Source organism: Cydia splendana, unplaced genomic scaffold (assembly GCF_910591565.1).
Source record: "Cydia splendana unplaced genomic scaffold, ilCydSple1.2 scaffold_94_ctg1, whole genome shotgun sequence".
NCBI classification, from domain to species: domain Eukaryota; kingdom Metazoa; phylum Arthropoda; class Insecta; order Lepidoptera; family Tortricidae; genus Cydia; species Cydia splendana.
This window is the reverse complement of record NW_026946911.1, coordinates 293,466-318,969: the sequence shown is the minus strand read 5'-3', so window position 1 is coordinate 318,969 and position 25,504 is coordinate 293,466. Positions and strand designations below refer to the sequence as shown.

At 37.1% G+C, this 25,504-nt stretch overlaps 1 long non-coding RNA gene across 1 annotated transcript; it reads right to left on the bottom strand.

Moving 5' to 3' along the window:
- Window positions 1–1,310: 1,310 nt before the first annotated feature.
- On the bottom strand, window positions 1,311–25,468 carry LOC134805957 (uncharacterized). The gene is made up of 2 exons (XR_010146441.1): window positions 25,084–25,468; window positions 1,311–1,375 (listed from the first exon to the last, which is right to left on the bottom strand). It is a non-coding gene; the product is annotated as an uncharacterized LOC134805957 (long non-coding RNA).
- Window positions 25,469–25,504: the final 36 nt, after the last annotated feature.

Below are 25,504 nucleotides of genomic sequence, written 5' to 3'. Positions count from 1 at the left end.
CCATACTTTTGTAATGATTAAATTTAAATTATATTGACATAGAAAAAATAATTTTTTCTATGCCAATATACTTTGTTTTCATTTCATGGTTGTGATTTATGAAACTATCCTAAAGCCTGCACGCCTGCCATGCATGTGTCAAAATGTGGCTTTCCATCGAGACGGGTCATTATGTTTCTTGTAGGTACTGGTACAGAAGAAGCATTTCCATCAGAGAAGGGTAAATGCATGCTCTATTTGAATAAGGGACGGTTCCATCAGAGTAGGATCCTTATGTACATGGAGCATAAATACCCTTTTCTGATAAAAGCCACAAATTATGATTTCGAGAAACGATATTATGAACCCGTCCATTATTGATACACATATGCAAGAAGGTTAAATATGACGGATTTGATTACATTTTAATTACATCAAGGGGACTCACCAAGTTTTTAAAATATTTTCGTCATGATGCACCATTATTAAAAGCTTGAATTAAATATATGTTATAGTTTATTAAAAGGGCTATTATTCGCAAAAAAAATTGGAGATGTGTCTGTTTAATAAGTTATAAAAAAAATATCTAAAATTATTGACACATGTATTTTTTTCTTTTTTTGTATTAAGTGTTAACTTGTTTATAATGACATATTGTAGGTCTTAATTAAGTGTACCATACGTGTAAAGCACGAAATAATTCGTTCCATGGAAACGAAAATATTCATGAATATATTTTTATTTTATTTTATTTTTTTCTTCAAAAATAAGAATAGGTGAAAGCTGAAATTTAGTATAGACCTTACTAATGATGTGGCACATCATCACAAAAAAAATCAGGCCGAAAAGCTTTTAAGTCACAAGATGGTCCCTCTTCCTGCCACGGCCTATTACAAACATTCAAGAGCGGATATCTCGAAAACTATACAAGATATCGAAAAACTTGATGAGTAGAACTTGTAGCAAATTTAATAAGCTTTAATTTTGTAGAAAACATCATGTCTCTAGGACGCATAGTTTCCGAGATATAAGTAAAAAACCGAAAAACGGGACCTTCAAACCCCTCCCTCCTCCCCAGCACCAGGGCTAAAGGCGGGGACTTTTGATATGTTCACCTCCTAACTACTCCAAACAAAGTTACGGAGTCAAAAATTGTGTTCCTAACATTTCCCTCTATAACTTCTTATTGCTTGGCCTAATTTGTTTGACGTCAATTTCTTTACAGTAATCACTCAATTCGACTCGCGTAAAGTGTAATCTAAAATCGAGATTTACATATAGTTATTTTTATTTTTATCATAACTGAAACATTCATTCTTGTTTATTATTAATTGTCCTTTCTTTTCTAACTTGCTTACTTCCTCGTCTTTTACTAACATCATTTCTACTGCATTTTCTGGTGGTGGTTCTCCTTATGCGAATTTCATACAATTTTATTGGTCAATTTTCTCTTAATACGTAGATTTACAGCACTTACAACCTTGATGTTTAGGTAGTGCATAATCGTCTGTCGTCGCCAAGTTAAAAATAATGACCAATTATTCAATATTTTTAATTAAAAACCATTTGAAAAATGCGAAGATTTTAGTTAAGCGCTTGTTTGTGTGAGTGATCTTTACACTATCCATGTAAAACAAGATGGCGAGATTCAGTTTAATAATAACCAACATAGATGTCACTTGAACACAGGTGACCTAACTAAGTAGTGTCTAATTTACTCAATAGATGGTAATAACGTAAGGGTATATAATTCACAAAATATGTTGTAATAGTTTAGCTTACAAACCATTTCCGTTAAAATTTGATCCCTACATTAGTACATGTAACTACCTAATCGGAGGTCAGGCCAGATTTGCTTTCTAAGGGTTTCTAGGAATTTTCGTTAATCAATTATCAGTTCAAAACTGGGATTGGTAGTAAGGTGATAATTTTTCAATGATTTTAAATAAAAATTATATATTCATAAATTATAAATGAATTTTCATTGATTTTACAAATTTATAAGATCATAACATTTATAATAAATTATTATTAAGTCCGCGAGAGTGTGAAGGCTACTTATTCCATAGATAAGCTGTGCGTTTTTCTGCATACGTTTTTTTAAACTACCTACCTACCGCTCTATTTTTTTCCCGTTCACCGTAAATTAGACTATTGTACGCAAGAGTATTGTGGTTGTGGTTTACTCGCTGGATTTATTTATACGGACGCCTAAACTAAAACTCATTAACAGGCTTTTATTAGGTCGACCTGTATGTAACTAACTATGTACTTAATGGAATCTAAGGTAACTAATTTAACCATCTTCCAAGGATTGTAGCGTCATGAAAATTGGCAGCTGTATGTAGTTCTGATGACAATACAATAATATGGTACTGTCGAACTGATCTGATGATGGAGACAGGAGGTGGCCATAGGAACTCTCGACCTGTATGTAACTAACTATGTAATGGAATCTAAGGTAACTAATTTAACCATCTTCCAAGGATCGTAGCGTCATGAAAATTTACAGCTGTATGTAGTTCTGCGGGCTCAGCACGGTTCCATTTTTATCGACTATCACTATGCGCGTCCCTTTCGCACTTACATACTTGTTAGAACGTGACAGGCATGGTGACAAGGGATAAAAACACGACCGTGCTAAGCCGCCTGATGACAATACAATAATATGGTACTGTCGAACTGATCTGATGATGGAGACAGGAGGTGGCCATAGGAACTCTGTGATGAAACAACGCAACCTAATTGTGTTAGGGGTTTTTAGAATTTATAATGAGTATTAGTTGTCTGTCGTAAGAAAAGTATAGTCAGCGATAAAAGCTTGTACCAAAAATGAAATTTTTGCCATAAACTTATTTTACATTTTCGGTAAGTACCTAATACATGTCAAGTCATTACGGTAATTAGTTTCTACGTAAGCATTTTTTGTCTTCGGTACCTACCTGCTCTGCTATTATTATTATTATTTTAAAAAGTTTAAGAGAACATGTCGACATTCGTACTTTTTTGGAAAGCTGAGGAACTCATTTCTGTATTTTGTACGCAAAGTGTCATACTTTTTTTTAAAGTAATGCCTTAAAATGTTACAAAGTTTGGGGAAAATTACAAAAACATTGTGACTTCAAATCCTTTTTTTTTGAAAATTTTGGAAAGTTTTGGCAATCTTTTTTTATTTCACGTAATCAGTAGTTTATTGGCTATTAGGTGAATGTTTTTTTACGTCCAAATTTGAGTAGTTTTTTCACAATTACCACTTTTTAGTCGAAAGGCGGGTTTTGTAAACAAAAAACTAAAAACTCATATAACTTGAAAACCAATGAGTTTTGACCCCTGGTTGACTGGACTTAAATCATTGCAAATGACCCATAGAATAACCCCTTTCAAGGAATACGGCGAAGACTAAGACTCCGCTGTCCGTTTGATCGTCCGTCCGTCTTCCGTTGTCGTCCGACAGTTGAAATTTTCATACAAATTATGTATTTAATATTATAGGACATTTATAGGACATTTTTACACAAATTGACTAAGCCCCACGGTAAGCTCAAGAAGGCTTGTGTTGTGGGTACCGACTCAGACAACGATATATATAATATATAAATACTTAAATACGTAGAAAACAACCATGACTCAGGAACAAATATCTGTATCATCATACAAATAAATGCCCTTACCAGGATTCGAACCCGGGACCATCGGCTTCATAGGCAGGGTCACTACCCACTAGGCCAGACCACACCACCATTCCGGGTATTTCTGTTGCCGTTATAACAACAAATACTAAAAACATAATATAATAAATACTTAAGTGGGTCCCATACAACAAACGTGATTCTTTTTCCGTTTTTTGCTTAAGGCCGGCGCCCCACTTCTGCGCACGCTACATCCACGGCCCACGTTTTAATACAAACCGTGGGCAAGCCCACGAAATTTTGTATATGGTCTAAGATCCCACATATATGGTCGACCTTCACCAATACGTCTGATGGATGAAACTTATATTTTATGAAAGAAAATATGTTCCAGAACATAAATAAATAGGGTTGCCTAAAGAAATATGGTCATGGCTATTTTTAATAAATTTTTGAAAAAACATTTTTTCGTCAAATTTCACCGATTTGTCTGACGATCGAGATAAGTTTCAATGGAAAGTATACAACTTGTACAACATAAATCAACTAGGTTGCCTATCTTTTTCCGATCACTATTATGTGGTTGCCGTGTTTAAAGAGGTGATTTTATATCGATAATTGCACTCATCTGTCTGAAGCTTGAATTATACATCAAAATGATGGTAATTTTATTGCAAATAGAATGGTATAGGGTTGCCTGCAAAAATCCGGTCAAAAATAAGGGTTGCCAGGCTTTTAAATAAAATAAGAAGGAAGGACTTTTAGCGATAACTCAAAAACGGCTTAACTAAGCAAGTTTGTTTTAATTTTATTTGAATGAGTTCTTTAGGCACTATTTTCATGATTTTTTTCATATTTTTTGGACCAATGGTTCAAAAGTTAGAAGGAAAAGCCATTTTTTTTCTTTCTAAACGATTGTTTCCGAAATGATTCACTTTATCAATGTTGTTTATATACCCCTATTTATTTTGAATGGTCTATCCAACGACATCCCACACTATAAGTTTGAAACGATAAAAAAATTGTCACACACATTTTGTTTCTTTCAAAGCGATTATTTCCGAAAATATTCACTTAATCAAAAAATGTTCTTCCAAAACCCCTATTAATTTTGGAAGACCTATCCAACGACACCCCACACCATAGGGTTGAAACGAAAAAAAAAATCCTCACATACATTTTGTTTCTTTCGAAGCGATTATTTCCAAAAATATTCACTTTAGCAAAAAAAAATTTTTGAAGAACCTTATTCATTTTAAAATTCATATCAAATGACATATCACAACATAGGTATCAACCGAAGAAAAATAAAAAAATGTATGTATCCATTTTTTTCGCTTCAATCCCATAGTGTGACATGTCGTTGGATAAATATGCAAACAATATAATATATATAAACAAAAAATATGAAAAAAATCATGAGAATAGTGCCTAAAAAACTCATTCAAATAAATTTAAAACAAACTTGATCAGTTAAGCCGTTTATGAGTTATCGATAAAGTCTTCCCTTCTTATTTTATTTAAAATCCTGGCAACCCTTATTTGTGACCGGATTTTCGCAGGCAACCCTATACCATTGTATTTGCAATAAAATTGCCATCATTTTGATGTATAATTCAAGCGTCAGATAGATGAGTGCAATTATCGATATAAAATCACCTCTTTAAACACGGCAACCACATAATAGTGACCGGAAAAAGATGGGCAACCTAGTTTATTTATGTTGTACAAGTTGTATACTTTCCATTGAAACTTATTTCGTTCGTCAGACAAATCGGTGAAATTTGACGAAAAAAAATTTTTTTTCAAAAGTTTATTAAAAATAGCCTTGACCATATTTCTTTAGGCAACCCTATTTACGGGTCATCCATTAATTACGTCACACGAATTTCTAGGTTTTTTTTACCCCTCCCCCCCTCCTTGTCACACTTGGTCACATTTGGCAAACCCCTCCCCCCTGGTGTGACGTCACATCAACGAAATCGGCAAATATTTATTTAATATTTTATCAAAATATTTTTGACAAAAGAAATATTAGTAATTTTATAACCCAAAACTGATTAAGAAATAAAATTAAACGAATAAAAACGATTATCGTTTCTAAGACTTGTTATTTAAATGTATATTGGCGTATAAAATAATTTAAATAAATTTTCGGTTACTGATGAAGTTAAAGTGACGTCACAAAGTTTGTGACTCCTCCCCCTTGTCACAACATGTCACATTTTCTTGACCCACTCCCTCCTCCTAAACGTGTGATGTAATTAATGGATGACCCCTTATTTATGTTCTGGAACATATTTTCTTTCATATTTTCATAGTTTCATCCGTCAGACAGGTTGGTGAAGGTCGACCATATATGTGGGATCTCCTACTAATAGGAACGTGGGTCGTGTACATAGCGTGCGCAGCAGTGGGGCGGCGGCCTAATGGTACGGAACCCTTCGTGCGCGAGTATAAATATGTATAGGAATATATAATATAATCGATAAACGTTTATGGTTTGTCACGATGTGTGACATTCGTATTTAATTCTTTATATTTTTTTGCACCTGGTCCTGTCCTGCAAACTGCATCATGCATATCTACTTCAGATTCTTTTTGACTAGGCTAGGCCGATCATCATTGTTTATTGTGTATTGCATTTCCATGTTGCTACATAAAGGTGTTACAATACAATTTCGAGTACAGTGACATGGACCCTGTAAGGGCACAGCAATTCTTATTCTAAAATAACAAATTAATTCTAGGCATGTCAAACAAATTAAAATAGGTAATAACAAACATTAAAATATATAATAATATGTACATACAGTCGACGTCAAAGATATGTTTACATGTTTGCACCTTACTCCCTTGTAATAAACCGAAAAATGTAAACATATCAAAGACGTCGACTGTACATAGAAAAATTCGCCCTTGCCGCCGTGACCTAGCAGAGGACGCTGGTTCGATTCCACCCCGGGGCACTGGAGGCCTTGGTCACTTTTTCTTAAGCCGCGTCTCGATATCGCGCGGCGGCCGCGCAAGCATTGTTCGACCGCGGCAAATCTGTATTTTGGCTCGCGAGCCATTTTTGGCACCATCTTGAATTATAGCGCGGCAGCCGCGCGCGGCAAGCAATCCGACGATCGACCAGTTTGTACTCAGGAACCATGGACGTACGTCGTCGTGCAGCTGCCGCTTTAATAATTATTTATCATATTGTTCACAAGAAACCAAAACGGAAAGTTCGATGGTGGTAACAACATGGTGGTAACTAGTGGGAATAACCTCCAAGTTACATATGAATGTAAAATTTCAGCTCAATCGGAAATCGGGAAGTAACAGGCCTATTCGGATTTCGAGATAATCACAAGATCTTGCAACGATTTAGAGATCAACTAGATCTACATTAGATATCGACCAGATGTGACTTGGATATCTAAGTCATAACTTGTCGAAATCGTTCAAGAGGACCTCCAGAATCGCGGAAACATCAAAGGTCATTGGGCGTTTTTGACCCGCTTTATGAACTTTCCCGTACAGAGACCAAACTAGTTTTAAAATAGAGAATTTAATCTCACTTTTTTAAATATGTAATTTTTTTTATGTATCAACCGGCAGAAAAAAGTTATTCAACAGTATGTGTACGAGATAGTGTTAGGGTCAGTTGCACCAAACTGTTCGTACCGTTAAAGAGTTCGCTAATTTTTGATGTATGGAAAGTTTCATAGTAAGGCGCCGGGGCGCGCCGGCTGACGTTGATCAGTCTGTCAAATGTGGTTGGTGCAACTGGCCCTTAGTGTTGTGTGTTGTTATTGGAAGAAATAGTATTCAAAACTATTACTGCTCGTGTATACAAGGCCATCGCACTACCGTCGGAAGGGTTTAGGCGGAGTATGTCACTTTCTTACGAGGTCACTTTCGAGCTAGGTCACTTTCTGAGGACGTCACTGTCTGAGGACGTCACATTCTGGGTTTGTCACTTTCTGTGGTCGTCACATTCTGAGTACGTCACTTTCTGAGAACGCCACTTTCTGAAGACGTCACATTCGGAGTTCGTCACTTTCTGAGTACGTCACTTTTTTAGCATGCACGTGCACCGTGCGCCTGCACGAACAATGGATACCAGAAATTATATTAGCGGTACGGTATAAGGCCACTTTTATGTATGACATACAGAATGTTTTTTCAGTGACCATTGAAGGGAAATACGAATCTATAGACGATAACAGGAAACTGTCGTTGCCGTTTGGATTCAGACGCCCGTTATCCTCTATAGATTCATATTTTCCTTCAATGGCGACTGAAAAAACAACCTGTATATGTCATACATAAAAGCGGCCGTATGCCGTACAGCTGATTGCTGGTATCCATTGTTCGTGTAAGTATACGCTTAAATCTTAGTATAAAAAAGTGACGTACTCAGAAAGTAACGCCCACGAAAAGTGGCGTTCTCAGAAAGTGACGTGCTCAGAATGTGACGACCTCAGAAAGTGACGAACTCAGAATGTGACGTCCTCAGAAAGTGACGTCCTTAGAACGTGACCTAACTCGAAAGTGCCCTCTTAAGAAAGTGACATACTCCGCCTAAACCGTCGGAAGCTGTGCACATGCTGCAAGCGTAGTCTATTTTTTATCATGGGCCAGGCATCAAGAAGTGATTGACGCGCCTGCTGCTGCCTTTTTAGACGAATTAACAATTGATTTTGATCAAGCAGAATAAAAATATTGTTTTTTTAGAACTGGATTTTATTTTTGTTCCTATTGATATTAAACAATATAACAACAGCAACGTAATCTAACAGCAGCTATTCAAAGTATATTTGAAATAATTCCAATAGTTCTGACTTAATTCATTGCAAAAATGCTATAATGATGAGAAATGATTTTTATTTTTTTCTCAATTCTCCCATGTCTTGCAAGAATGCGACTCATACCAGTGGGTAGCAGATACATTTACCTACATACCTAGCCCTATTTCGTTTGTGTACGCTGTGGGTCATATGTCCGAACAAAACGCCCAATGACCTTTGACATATCTACCTTACAAATATCTTTAAATTATCCGTATTGTAACTTGTTGAAGTCTAGTAGAAATCTAATTCATTTTCCGAATCGAGCCGTAAGCCTAAATTTAGCTTTCAAGATTTGACCTAGATACACTAACTAACATACATAGTAACAGGGCAAATTTAATTAATTGTTTTTTTTTATATAAGTTTTAGTGTTTTGTTATAAAGTTGTATAAATTGTAAGATTCATTAAAATTACTAATTATTAGAAACAGATTTAATGAAATAGAGTTGAATAATTTCTATAATTTAATAAATTTAAAAGTAACGTGATTGATAGTTGACCTTTGTAAATAGAAGGTAGTTGGAAGAAAGAATAAAAGACGACTGGCATGGCGGTTAACGGGCATTCGGTTACGGGCAGAGGTGAAGGGAGGACGATTGTGAAGTGAGGTGATTGGAGATTGAACTGTAACGGAATATTGTGATCAGGAAATATATTGCTGTTATGGAAGAAGGAATTTTTATTACAGATCAGAAGTGGTAAGTACCTACAAGTCAGTATGGTATTCCTGAATGTATTATATTATGTAGGTATTAATATTAGAACTGATTGATTTAAATCTTAATTGCCCAATTAAGTTGTTACAATAGTAACAGTGGTGTAAAATTATTATAATTATATACCTATACATATATTAGTAACACTTATATTGGTTGTTGTTTAGTTGAAATTAATTATCATTTCGTATATCCTATGTTAGGAAGTTTATGTTTAACGGGCGCTTAGAAACAAAGACACCGTTAATTTTATCAAGAACAAAATAATTGGGTAAACCCATTTCGGCCTAGTCGTTCACTCGAGAGCATTATACTGCAAGTTTTCTCTTCAAGACCAACAGTTAGGTTCTTTTAGTGTTTGCTGTAATGACTATCCATAATATAATTAAAGCATTCATTACATCGCGGGTAGCGTGAAACCTTTGGAACACCGTTTTATTTTGAATAGTTCGGATACCTTTATGATTATTTACAGGTGTAGATCGGATTCTTTTAGTCTATGTATGTACCGCTTATTTGGTTACAACTTTTACCATATTTTCAATATATTACTTATCAATACGTCAGTATTATATGTATAGCGGGGTTAAGTGTTTTCGAAATTATAAACTACTCAGACTGTAAATAAGTAGGAATGATACTTTTACTGGTAGTTACCGACCCGCCGACCTAGCCGGAGTTACAATCGCTGTCGCTTCGACAACGAAAAGCATTATGTATCTATATCACTCTTCCATATTAGCGCGACAGTGACAGTTGCGTTCCGATCGCTACGGAGCGTAAGCGATTGGCATCTTGGCTACGCGGCCCGTTTCGTATTCCGGATCCCGTTTCGAATATCGGATCCATCTCGCGTTCCTGGATTTGGGTCCGTGCCGGATACTGGAACCGTGCCGGATGCATACCTGATTTGTGCCGGATGAGTTCCGGATTTTTACCGGATCCGTCCCGGACTGGTGCCGGATCCGTGCCGGATTGGTACCGGATCTGTGCCGGATTAATACCGCATGTATATCATTTGCCGGATTCGTGCCGGATCTGAACCGGATGCGTGCCGGATTGGTATCGGATCAGTGCTGGATCCCAAATTTGTTCTAGATTCCGTTTCTGTACCAGTTTTAGAATTTTCTCGTTTCGAAAAGCCTGTGTTCCGGATCCGTACCGGGATACGGATCTGTTTTGGATTTAAGATCTGTTTTAAACGTCCCGCATTCTACCCCGGAAGCAGTAACGTAAATTAAATAAATAAATAAAACAGTTGAATTTAGCTTAATAAGAACAATTTATATTTGTCTACTATTAACAATCCAAAGATTTAGAACTCTTCCATTGTTGGTGTTGTTTTCGAGTTCCAGACTATGGACCATGAGGAAAAAAACATCCAGGCGGCGCTTGAAAACTCCTGAGCGTGACCGAAAATCGAAATCTGATGATGGACAAGAACGTCGAAGCCGAAGTCGCAACCGCCGCCAGTCCCCGAGGAACAACAGACGGAGTCGCAACCGGCGAAGCCGCAGCAGCGGCAGACACGGCCGAGGCAATGAGAGGTGGCCTCGAAGATCAACACGGAAGGACAACACGGCTAGGATTGCTTTCACGAGGAAGCCGCACAGAACAGGAACGGATGGCTTGTATATCTTTGTCGTCTTCAGTTGTAGATTTTAATAGATGTCGTTTATTGCTTAAACTGCGAATATTTTGGTACAGTACCTTAAAGTTATTTGTATTGACGAAAGTTGTCTCGAGGTACGGGTTCACAGATTATGGGGGTGGAATCGTTGTCCAGGCAATGCTGTGGTGTCCTGTAGTTCGCTCAAGTTAGTTGTATGGGGCTCGTTAGCCTAATTTATAAGTTTTGATCTTGGTTGTTTCCTCTTTTGGCAAAATGTGACGATAACGCTGGTAAAGGAAAGACTAAGTTACGTTTCTTCAGTATTTGTTCATAATTTAGTATATAAAAAAAAAAAAAAAAAAAACAATAACGATCGATGCGCTATACGCTATACACCGATATTAGTACTTACCTACGTAATAATGGGTTGAGCTAGGGCAATATAGGTTGATTGGCGCTGTGGTATATCCATGATATTTCGAAGATATTTAAATGAGTGTTAGGTTATTTCCTGACACTATTTAACTGTGATTTGAATATACGCTGTAAAGTTGAGTTTCTCATCTTCCTCTGTCGGTTGTCAGTCTGCTCATCCAGAATAACACCTAAGTACTTTATAGACGAAGTTTTTCTATTGTTTTACAATTACATGACGTCTGGTAGGTACCAGTGGTAACTAATATATGAATAAACTTTTGACACATTTAGAGACCACGAGGCGGAAGCAGCTGTTTTATACACGCACACATATCTCGTTTAGTCTGCGTTTAGAGTTACAAATTGTATTGAAGCCAGTTCGTCACCAAAGCTAGACCGCTTTCTGTGAAGGCGCTTACTGCATCCCAGGAAGCACCGTGAAATAGTATTGCCGTGTCATCTGCGTAGCACAACGTCTGCATTGGTCAGATCCAAGAAAGTCAAGTCGTTAATGTAGATTAGAAACAAAGTTAATCCAAGTATATGTAAAGTTGTTTGTTTAAAATTACCGACTTGTTCTTTAACCCTAACACAAGTGTGCGGCCTAACAGGACAGTTCCGCGTATCCGGGAAATCTACAATTTTCTAATTATTATTAGAATAATTTCAATCGACGGGAATTTTTTTTCAATCTTATAAATCTTATAATGTTGGCGGGATCATTTTGGCTGGTGTTGATTGAATAACCAAGGTTGGGCCTACACTAGTAAAGTATTCATTATAACCGTGTATTGATTCGCTTTCAGTATCCTTGGTTTTAAGAAGTTCGTTGCATTTTAAATATTTTAGCTTGGTTGTTGTAGCAAGCAAAGCTCTGCTGATTGCTGTTGATCAATTCGTCAATTGTGGTTGGTGCAACTGACGCTTTAAGTGGCAAGTAATATAACGATATGATGATAATACCTACATATGATGATAAGTATATTATCGAATTATAAAATTGCTGGATTATTTTAATTAATGAGTTACGGATTAATGGGTTACGGATTAATGAGTTACGGATTGATGAGTTACGGATTAATGAGTTACGGATTAATGAGTTACGTATTAATGAGTTACATATTAATAAGTTACGTATTAATGAGTTACGTATTAATGAGTTACGTATTAATGAGTTACGGATTGATGAGTTACGGATTGATGAGTTACGGATTAATGAGTTACGGATTAATGAGTTATAGATTAATGAGTTACGGATTAATGAGTTACTGGATTAGTGAGTTACTGGATTAATGAGTTACTGGATTGATCAGTTACTGGATTGTTCAGTTACTGGATTGTTCAGTTACTGGATTGATCAGTTACTGGATTGATCAGTTACTGGATTGATCGGGTACTGGATTGATCAGTTACTGGATTGGTCAGTTACTGGATTGATCAGTTACTGGAGTGATCAGTTACTGGATTGATCAGGTACTGGATTACTGGATTAATCAGTTAATGAATTATTGAGTTATTGGGTTATAGAGTTATTGGGTTATAGAGTTATTGGATTATAGAGTTATCGGATTATAGAGTTATCGGATTATAGAGTTATCGGATTATAGAGTTATCGGATTATAGAGTTATCGGATTATAGAGTTATCGGATTATAGAGTTATCGGATTATAGAGTTATCGGATTATAGAGTTATCGGATTATAGAGTTATCGGATTATAGAGTTATCGGATTATAGAGTTATCGGATTATAGAGTTATCGGATTATAGAGTTATCGGATTATAGAGTTATCGGATTATAGAGTTATCGGATTATAGAGTTATCGGATTATAGAGTTATCGCATTATAGAGTTATCGGATTATAGAGTTATCGGATTATAGAGTTATCGGATTATAGAGTTATCGGATTATAGAGTTATCGGATTATAGAGTTATCGGATTATAGAGTTATCGGATTATAGAGTTATCGGATTATAGAGTTATCGGATTATAGAGTTATCGGATTATAGAGTTATCGGATTATAGAGTTATCGGATTATAGAGTTATCGGATTATAGAGTTATCGGATTATAGAGTTTATTGGATTATCGAGTTGAGTTTATTGGATTATCGAGTTGAGTTTATTGGATTATCGAGTTGAGTTTATTGGATTATCGAGTTGAGTTTATTGGATTATCGAGTTGAGTTTATTGGATTATCGAGTTGAGTTTATTGGATTATCGAGTTGAGTTTATTGGATTATCGAGTTGAGTTTATTGGATTATCGAGTTGAGTTTATTGGATTATCGAGTTGAGTTTATTGGATTATCGAGATGAGTTTATTGGATTATTGAGATGAGTTTATTTAATTATTGAGTTGAGTTATTGGATTATTGAGTTGAGTTATTGGATTATCAAGTTGAGTTATTGGATTATTGAGTTGAGTTATTGGATCATTGAGTTGAGTTATTGGATTATTGAGTTGAGATATTGGATTATTGAGTTGAGTTATTGGATTATTGAGTTGAGTTATTGGATTATTGAGTTGAGTTATTGGATTATTGAGTTGAGTTATTGGATTATTGAGTTGAGTTATTGGTTTATTGAGTTGAGTTATTGGATTAATTAGTTGAATTATTGGATTAATTAGTTGAGTTATTGGATTATTGAGTTGAGTTATTAGATTATTGAGTTGAGTTATTGGATTATTGAGTTGAGTTATTAGATTATTGAGTTGAGTTATTGGATTATTGAGTTGAGTTATTGGATTATTGAGTTGAGTTATTGGATTATTGAGTTGAGTTAATGGATTATTGAGTTTAGTTATTGGATTATTGAGTTTAGTTATTGGATTATTGACTTATTGGATTATTGACTTATTGGATTATTGACTTATTGGATTATTGACTTATTGGATTATTGACTTATTGGATTATTGGGTTATTGGATTATTGGGTTATTGGATTATTGGGTTATTGGGTTATTGGGTTATTGGGTTATTGGATTATTGGATTATTGGATTTTAAAATTATTGGATTTTAAAATTATTGGATTTTAAAATTATTGGATTTTAAAATTATTGGATTATTGGATTATTAAATTATTGGATTATTAAATTATCGGATTATTGGATTATTGGATTATTGGATTATTGGATTATTGGATTATTAAATTATTGGATTATTTGATTATTAAATTATTGGATTATTGGATTATTAAATTATTGGATTATTGGATTATTAAATTATTGGATAATTGGATTATTAAATTATTGGATTATTGGATTATTAAATTATTGGATTATTAAATTATTGGATTATTGGATTATTAAATTATTGGATTATTGGATTATTGGATTATTGGATTATTGGATTATTGGATGAAAAAAAAGACGGAAATAGAGAATGTTATGTTGTGATGACACACGTTTGTGTCATGAGAGTGATTCAGTAAGTAGCACATTAAAAAAATAAGAATGGAATCAAAAAACAAGAGAAATAATGTGCTACACGTAAAATTTGATTAAAAAAATGGTATGTTGTGAGACACGTTTGTGTCATGAGAGTGATTAAAAAAAAAAAAGACGAGAAATAATGAGTAAAAAAAAAACATAGCAATCGAATATGTTAAGTAATGTACTTTATATGTATTGATGCATAAAAATTATTGTATATTGTTGTATAATTATTGAATAGAAACTTAAATATTTCGATGGATTTATTGGTGGAGATATAGATTAATTCAATAAATAATAAGAAAAATGTATATAGACAGACAAAGAAATTGTATTAAATGGGTAATGAAGGATTAATAACTTTCTTACTGAATGCCCGATGATTTGACATGCCGAGTGTAAGATTAGATGACAGACGCGATTAGTATGACTGTGCATGAGGACATGCACAATGTCAGGATGGGCGAGTGTAAGATTCATTAAAATTACTAATTATTAGAAACAGATTTAATGAAATAGAGTTGAATAATTTCTATAATTTAATAAATTTAAAAGTAACGTGATTGATAGTTGACCTTTGTAAATAGAAGGTAGTTGGAAGAAAGAATAAAAGACGACTGGCATGGCGGTTAACGGGCATTCGGTTACGGGCAGAGGTGAAGGGAGGACGATTGTGAAGTGAGGTGATTGGAGATTGAACTGTAACGGAATATTGTGATCAGGAAATATATTGCTGTTATGGAAGAAGGAATTTTTATTACAAAATGTTATTAAATAAATAAATAAGCTTATTAATTGTAAATAATATAAAAACTTAAGTATAGTAATTTCATTTTAAGTAACTTTAAAACTATTCCAGTCTCAACTAGATTTTCTTCAAATTTATTGTCCTCATTCCTTATTAGTTAATATTATCTATTTTGATCCTTTTTAGCTGATCATCAAACACAAACATCCGCTACCGATATCCTGCCTACGGGAGTGAACTCCTAAATATCACCTGGCCACAACAGAACCAGTGAAAATGAAAAAAATAAGTACCTATTTGTAAATATACTCAAATTTGGTAAAATCATATGTTGTTTTTTTTTTAATTTAATAGTACAATAAGAAAATACTTTTATTTTCTTTAGTTTACTGTGTTGTAATAGTTATGATTACTTAAACATTACCCAGGGCCTAAAATGAATAAAGTATGGAATAATGTTTCGCCCTGAAAAACTCTGAAATATACTTTGTAGCATGTGGTATGTATAATGAATGATTTATTTATTTGAAACAATATACCCTGTATTGTATTAATCCTTGGCAGTGCTTTTAACAATTTGTTCGAAAATGTGCGGCAATAATGACGTTTATTAAAAGTCAGAATCTTATTAGTGTCATAAATAAGAAAGATAATCAGAAAGGTCGAAGAAGGTTACCTCAGGAGCTACTAACACATACAGGCTGCTCCAAAGTAAAAAATCGTAATTAGTTAATTTCTTCGTAACCACTACCACTACACCGGTTGTTATGATACTGTCTACTGGCTCTAAATACCCTAATGCATGTGTACGTTTCCGTTTTGTCCCATGGCCATACATACAATATTGTCCATGGTATCAGTCAGTATGTGCCCTACATATACATATCCAAACCCAAACAGGCGACGCATGACATAATTATTTAAAAACAAGTATTTCGGTCTTAGCGGCCATTCACGCCATTTTTGAGGCAAATCTCAAGAGCTCGCGGAGTGCACTGAATACGCTTAGCCCGCACTTGATCAATCAACATTACGAAGTTTTTAATTTTTTCAAGATAAGTAAATATTTAAAAAAACTATGAAATTTAAGTGTAAAAAAATACCTAGTCAGCATACTATTATACAATAAATAAGTAGGTAGGTACTTATTTGGCGAAGCTAATGACAATTGTCACAAGAAACATGACAATTGTTACGAAGTTTCGACACAGAACTCATTTCCTGTTAAGAATTACCCAAAATTCTTTTAAATCTTGTGACAATTATATAAAATATATATGAATCAAAAAATATATAACCATTATACCATTGCGGTCGAGCGGAGTATCACATTATTATATTATAGTAGACAGTATTCACAGATTCTGCCCCTTTCCAACTTTCTTCCTCTGCTACACGTAAGGTTGGGCAGGGCCGGAACATGGGGCAGAATCTGTTAATACTGTCTACTATTATTATATAATATCGTAATGTGGTACCCCGGTCGACTACAAGGTACTATCGTTATGGTGCGGCACAAACTCATGCGGTATTATGAAGTAGCTACTAAATAGCACGTAAGAATTATAAATTTGTGCATTGACCAATTATTGAAACTTACTTAATATTAGGTCAGGCAACGAAAAGGTATACATACAGGGTGGATTTTCTTCTTGGGTCAGTGAGAGCAGCTACCATATCCCGTGCTGCTACGCGAAAACGCGGTCTTATTAGAAGACCTTCCCTATCACCCCTATCATCCCTATTCATCCCGGTTGACGGTATCTTCTCTTTTCCGCCTTTTATGTCTATAACTTTTGATTTTTTTTGTGTTCTAATAAACGCTTCGAATACATTTTTCTATACATCATCCGAATCCAGGTATCACACGTATTTTTAGTAGTATCTCTATTTTTCACCATTTTGAACTTGTCGACTAGACTACACTCTGCATGTATAAGTACTTCTAATATCTATTAGTGATATTAAGCTTTTTGTATCACTTTAGTAATTAACTTGAAATACTTATTCTTTGAAGAAGGAAAGTCGGATCAATCGTTAATTAATAAGCAGGCAGAGTAAAACAAATATCGGGCGAGTACTAGGGAATTGAGTTTCTCTCACCGCTGTCCAACGTAGTGTGAACTGAGTGCCTAGCCAAGATATCAATCGTTTGCGCCATAGCGAACGAAACTCTGACGTCTCTCTGTCGCAAATGATTGGCATCTTGGCTGAACCCTCTAGAGATCTAAGAACTGTGAATAATCGGAAAATACGACCATACTGGTTAGCCCAAGCGGTCATCCCATTCGACGCGCTCGGTAAGCGGATGGAATAGTAGCTTTAAAGCTTGCATTAGGTTAGGTAGGTACTTTCCCCTAAACTAAAACATGAATATTTCAGTTCTGCATTGAAATTTAACTTTGTGTCCATGCACATTTTTGGGCTCATTCTACACCGTCAGCATTCCGTACTACCACTTAAAAAAATGTCCCGAGATGTCCGTTCCATTACGTCACGTTTTAGTACTTCACTTGTACGTGTTTGACGCACGGACGTAGAGAGTAAACTGGATAGTGTACACTGGCCAAAAAGTGTGTCCACATGAGAGGTCAAACCTGAGCCCTCCATCTCTTTCTAATTTTTTTTTTTTTTTTTTTTTTTACATTTTAAATTTTATTTATTTGAATTAGCAATATTGGACACAATACATAATACATCTTAAATAATTACGAAAGTAACTATCCGTCAAAACCCGTTCCTTATCGCTTCCGGTGCAAAAGTGCCCATAACACTCACGGCATTACCCCGCTGGATGGCTATGGACAGCCTCTGCACCAGAAACGATTCGGAGCGGGGATCCTCTCCCTTTTGCCTGAGTCGACGGCCTATGTCACGCACAAATTGTTTCGCGTCAGCACCCCAGCAGCCCGCCGTTTCCACCGCAAAAGGGACGAAAATATAACCCGAGCCCAAGGGAACATACTTTTGGCGCTTCACCGCCGCCTGAGACTCGGCCGCCGCTCCGGCCGCGCGTGCCGTGCGACTGATATGAGAGGCGGCGAAGGTGCTGACGCACGTAGCGTCCCAGACCAGGCACCGCCCTCTCTCCCACGGCACTAAGGTTAGGCCATCAGGCCGCTTGCCGTCCGTGCGACTTAGACCCGGAGGCTCAAGCACGGATGGAACACCCGCTGATCTGAGCGCCCTCTGGACAATATCGTTCAAGGCATGGTGACGCGGATGCCTCCCGACGCATCGACGGCAACTCAATGCATGATGGCCGTCAGCCCCCACCGTGGAACCGCAGATGCATAAATGTGGTTGACATACATCGCAGCCCAGGCGGAGAGCGACGGACACCCGCAACGAGTCACCGTCGAGTAACGTACCCAGTTGAGGGGAGGGTAACGCCTGCAGCCAAGCCCCTGATTCTGGCCGCGCCACTGCCAGAAGCCTTGCGCGGTCCACACCCGAAGCGTTCCCAACCAGACCGTCCAAGGTGGCCTTACACCCTACCTCATCCCACGCGCGCTGGAGTCTTGGGTTCTCCGGGACGGACGCACCTGGGTTGATAGCCAACCACTGTCTCACAGCGTCGGCCACATACGGTATGCTCACCCCGTCGCCATTTAGTGATAACATTTTAGCAACTAGGTCAGCAACCCCATGGGCCGACGCCAAGAAGGCCGGCAGGCTAATGTCCCCCACACGCCGCACCCCAATGCCTCCGTGACGGATTGGCAAACCTGCTTGTGTCCACTGAATATCATCCAGGGACACATTGACCACCGACTCAATCGTCGACTTAATCGCCATATCAAAGGTCTCAATGTCACCCGGGAATAACCAAACAGGGGCCGTGCGCAACAGGTACGTGATCTTGGGAACGGCGAAACACTTTTGCAATAGAACTAAGGCCACGTGCGGGGTCAAACCCTTGAGACGTTCGCCCGCAAGGAGAAGGAGATTCCTACGAATTTGTAGTGCCTCAGGAACTGCGGAAGGAAAAATCGGTGCACCAAGTAGGCAAAAAGAATCAGTATGCAATTCCTTGAGGCCGGGAAGTAAACCCGAGAAAAAAGAGAAGAGAGAAGATGACTGCGGTCCACAGGGGAAAAACTCACATTTGGAGGTGTTCACTTCCAGCCCCATATCCTTCAGGCGCGGCAGCAAGACGAGCAAGTCTTGCTCCACCTCTTCCGGTTTGCCCCCAATGGTACCATCATCGAGGTACCAGATGTTAAGAGGGGACTTTAGATCGGTAATGACCTTCTGGATTGCGAGGCTAAAAGTGAGTGGACCCAGTGGATCCCCCTGCTGAGCCCCCACTTGTGACAAAATCCGGTCAGTTCCGTAAAAAAGGTTGGAAGGTGAATGATAGACCTGGTGAAGAAAAGAATAGAGCGCAGGAATTTTCTCCTTAGCCTCACCCAGCAAAACGTCCCTCTCCACTGAGTTAAAAGCGTTTTTTAGGTCGAGTTTTATAATGACGCTGCCGGCATTCTCCGGTTTTAATGCAAAGGCACGTACCGCATGTATCGCCGCTTCGCACCCCAATTGCGTCCCAAAACCCACCTGATGCGGCTGAAGATAAGAGGCCATCTCCCCTCTCACTGCACGGCACCCAAGCTTGGCCACGAGTCGACGGAAAGTGCTCCCCACGGCTATCGGTCTCAGTCCCCCTTCTTTCTTATTTAATGCACACAGAGTAGCCCCATACAAATAAGGACTTACCTGAGGGTTCAGCTTCCCACTAAGCAAAAAATTGCACAGGTTAGTCAGTGCTTCCATCAAGCGCACTCCACTGTCACCAGCCGTGCCTGATGTCAGCTCCTTTAAGTGGGCCGGACGGATTCCATCCAACCCCGCTGCTGACCCACTGTGGAAAGAACTAACTGCCAGAGATACATCCTCCACTTTGACTGACACGGCAGGGGCGTCAAGGTCTGGCTCTGTAGGGAAACTGAGAGGACGGGACGGACTCGGATGCTTAGACTGCAACGCAGCGAAAGTGTCCGGTCCTGCCGGAGCGATTGTGTCCTCGCTCATTAGAAGCCGGACAGCTCCTCTCAAATCTCCTTCGTGGACCTTGGCCTCAATCGTCCTATTGAGAGAGACTGACCGGGATGCCACCGCACAATCCTCCGGCGACAGGTACGAACAGGCTTCTATGTTTGCCTTGACCTTCGCAGTCAAAGACCCCGTACCCCCAGCCTCAGGAGTCCTCAGGGCCCTGTAAGAAAAAGATAAGAGATCACACCACTCGTCTACCCCATTAACAGCAATGCAACTCTCGATAGTGCCGCACAATTTTCTAGCTGCAACACTTCTCGCACCCCTCGGAATGTGCCGAAGAACCCGAACTGACTTCTTTAATGAGGCGAGTTGATCCAGGTTGCAACTGTGTCTCTGAACTGGTTGCGCGGCATCAGAGTGCACAGCGACACCGCTGGCGGGCTGCGACGCAGAAGGAAGGGAAACATCTTTGTGCATCCATGTTATGTGCGATTTAAGGCCCCGCGATGTAAATACTCGCGTCGAGTTCGGACAATAAGGGCACGTCGACTCCGACAGGGAACTCATTGTGGAAAATAATTGCTAGTAATTAATCTATGATAAATATAAATATGACACAACAACAACTAAAATTCCTTAAGTAAAAGCAGGCACACTAGCCAAATTCTAATGTCGTTAAGTATTACAATTTTATTAACAGGTCAAGAACACTTTTGTAAATAAAATAATAACGACAATAATCATAAACATTGAATTAATAAATTAAATTGCGAATTCATTAAAATATACAATACAAATTCTCAATTAGATCAATTACAATAAAAAAAATTCTAAAATTGTAAAAAATTGTAAAAAATGTAAAAAAAAAGTCAAATAAAAAAAAAAGAAAGAAACATTCATATACGTAAAAATAAAGTATTTGTTACAATTTATGTTAATGACAATCAACAATTAACAATAAATCTAAAATGTAGTCTGTAAAACACTGTAATACATAGGCTTAACTGCAAACACTAAAATTAAATAAATAGGTACCCAATTGGTCAATCACAGTAACTTAAAATCAAACAAAAATAAAGTTTATGAGGTTAAAATAACACATGAAAATACAATTCCACAAAATAAAATAAAAAAATTAAAACCAGAATAAATCACAATTTAAAACATAAAATAATGTTCATTGACTAGATTACTTAATGACGACTAATGCCCTCTACCAAGGAATCGGGGTCACAATAATGCAAAACCACGAGGTGAAGTTTTCGCCGTCGCTCCCAACCCAACCAAACCGTAGGTGCTCGACAGCTCCCTTACACAGCTACAGATGGCGCGTCGTTACGTGCTCCTGCGCAGGCAGGACGCGGGAAAAGATCCAGTGTGAGGTGACAGCTCGTTAGTTCGACCATAAGCTCCTAGATGGCGGTATATATGCAGGAATGGTACGTAGGGTAAACAAGTTTTTATATTAGGCGAATCAATCCTTGTAATGATTATTTATTTTTATCGTACACGCACATTAATCTGGCACTGCGCATTAACCTCCCGCAGGACTTGTCACTATTTCCGCGCCGCCATATCACAGATCTTGCACATTCACTGTTGATAACTTGTTGCAAATGTAAACAATGCTACGTCAAATCCAAAGATTCCATTTTACGGCACTCGATTGCCGACTATTGATAGAAAAACACTTGTGCACAGTCCGGCAATAAATCTGCAAGTGTTAAAATGTCTCTGGAGAAATTCTTTTCACTTTTTCACTATTAAAAAAGGCCAAATACGCGGACCCCGTAGTACCTGTTAGGGTAGTTCTACCCTCTTATCTAATTAGGGTGACCATAAGTCATATGAATGTGGGATATTAGCATAAGATGGAATGTATAGTTTGGCCAGGATCTTTTCTCATTCGTGCATAATCAGAGAGAATCATACTGTATTTACCCTATGCTAGTATAATTGCCCCAGAAAAGAGATGGATATAGTTTTTTTCTCTTCTGTAAAACGCTTCACACAACCTTACTTAATTTAGTCGTTATAAAGCTTTTAGTCGTTATAAAAGCTGTTACAGATGGGATGGGCGTATTGGATCGCGATCAATGCGATCGTGGTTTATTGTGAGGAAGGTGGTCCGCCGTACGTCCATCGTACGTATTGGGTGAAAACCAGCGTAGTGTCTTACAGACACTGCTTATGCTGAGCGGCATCCTATTTGGTGTATGTTTACTGTATTGTTAACTTTATGGTGTACTTACCGTAATGTAGGTATGTTTTTGTACGCCAAATAAATATTTTCTATTTCTATCAAAGACAGCTATAAGAGAGAGCGAGACAAATATCCAGGGTCGGGTAAAACGTTGTAGTTGTACTTGGTAATTCGCAAATCGTATCGATTAAAAACGCTGCCTTCGGTCGTGTTTTAATTTATCACCACTCGTTGCGAATTTAATTCCTACTTTCAACACTTGCAACGCAAATAAATTTATATTATTACTATGCCCACTGGTTATCGATACTAGTCATTTTGTGAAGCCCTAGCGTAGCGTAACAATTTATGTTTTTACACGAAATTATCTTGATTATTGACTAAAATGATAAAATATTAGCACACGACGAAATAAAAACTTACATTTAACTGTGTAAACCGGCATTCTACACTATTTATGCTCTTCATAATTCATAATTTAACAAAATACCTATCACTATCAATATCATACTCATGGTGTGTTCATATACGTGATGACTTCCCTTTTGCATACTTTAGCTATTCTTTAAGCGTTAGCGTCATCGTAGATCTGTAATTGAAACAACATTTTCAAATTTGCCGCTTTTGTATACTGACGGAAATGTCGGCCCAACCTATATAGAATCGATTACATATATATAAATAGTTAGAATTAACGTTCCAGTAATTAAATACTATGTATAAAAATATGAGTCTGTAATGTCCAATCTGTAATGTAAGGACTTCGGATTTAATTTTTGGCAATTATGTAGCTCTCATTACGTGAACCGAATAATTAAACATGCCAAAATAAGTATATCTTTATTTATTTATTAGTATACTATTTGGGTAAAGTTATTTTTACATTAAGTAGGAAATAACAATTTTGTAAGACCGATCCAAATCGTACCGACATCATGGTGACCCTAATCGTCATCAAGTTGGGGATACCAATTAATATTCAAAGTTACTACAATTTCTACCATATTCAATTTACTGTTTTTTTTGTTGCGCACATGCTTGGCTTAATCAGTTAATAATATTAACATCATAATAATTAACAAATTACTTAAAAGATATCAGAACTGTAATTAGAATATAGCACTAAAATAGTATAAGAAGGTAATGAATTTCAGTAGTATATTGATATAATTTCTATCACAATGGTATCTTTTTAACATTGGCAACATGTGCGAGTGAGACACAGGGCTCAGGTTTTTCTATCTCATGTGGACCGTTTTCTCTAGTCTGGTACGAACAACATTCTGTCTCGGTGATAAGGTTCAAATTAGTATGGCAAAAAAACTGACAACTCGCTCCAGTTTAAACAATATAACTTCATGGTTTGACGTACCTACTTAGTGGAATCTACAATTTCCGTACAAATGTGGCTTTCCATTCAGACAATGCAATGGTCCTTATGTTTCATGTGCAATAAGAACCTTTTTATAAGAATTTCAGTTGGAAAGGACCTTATTGCACTTGAAGTATAAGGACCCATTTGTAATGGAAAGCCACAAATATTTGGAGGATTTTTTTACTATCAGGATTGAATATGCCAGTGATTTTGAGCTGGAAGAACTAGATAAACAAATTATTATAATATATAGGGTCTGTGAGACTCAGGTCTATTTTTTTTTTGGAAAAAGCTCTTTTGGACCATTTGGAAACACTCATCATTCATTGCGGTGTGAAAACAAACATTGTAGAAAGTATGTAATCGTGACCTTTGAAATTTACAATTTGGAATGTAGGTAGCTTAAAATCGGACCAAGCTAACGCCTCGGCCAGGAGCCACGAAACGTACGCTACGTGCATATAATGTGGGTATTGCTTATGTAGGTAGTATAACAAATGTATGGCAGTCGAAGGCAGCGTCGAGCAAAAAATAATAATAAAGGTCTGCATACGGTCACGAATTTATTGTATGTACCTCTATATACCTCACCGATAATTGCATGTGATTTCCGTTCCATTCCGGTATTTGTAGCAAGGTCTGTCGAGGCCTTACAGAATATACCGTCCGTGACCAATTGACCATAGACAATCCGCCCATTCTGGTGCTAAATTCAGTTCGTCTGGATGCGCCTTTACCTTAAATTAATCTTGCAAAAAAATTCATCTCTTACACCGCGCCATCTAGTTTACACTTTTGTCCCTAGTTAGCTAATGAGAGTAATCAGAAAAGCCATCTTCTGTACTAGCGACCTCTAGTCTGTTTTGGCTTAATGGTCACAAGACTGACACTGGGGGATATGGTAGTGTGCGTGAATGCATGAAATTGCAATATTTTGCAGTTTTGTCAGATTTTGATGAAATGAGACACTGTTGAGTGGAATATATTTCGATTTAGACGTAATATTTTTTATTGTTTGCGCCAATATTAACACATCTTAGAAAATTGTTTGGGTTTTGAAAGAAATAGTGATAATCCGCAATTTGTGCACAATCACGCCATCTTTTGGTGGCTAGTCGGCAGGACAGCCCTACACATCCACCTTAATATCTCTACAACACGCGGTTGATCAGGCCGCTTGTTTGTGTCGATACTAGGAATATTATTTTGCACATTTTCCGATTGTATTCTTCTAGCCTGTGCTCTCGTCATCACTGTCATAATTTGATTACTCATCTCTTTTAATTCGTTAGAAGTAATTACTATACGTGATAATGCGTCTGCGACTACATTATCTTTTCCTTTCACATAACAGACGTTAAAATCATACTCTTCTAATAGTAGTCGAAATTTTAATAACCTACTTGATGGATCTTTCATTCCGAAAAGGTAAATAAGTGATGTTATGGTCTGTCATAATAGTGAATTTCCTTCCGAATAAATATGGTCTGAAATATTTTATAGTCCATACTACGGCTAGTAACTTACTCCAGTAAAGATACGCTTACGTTAAAC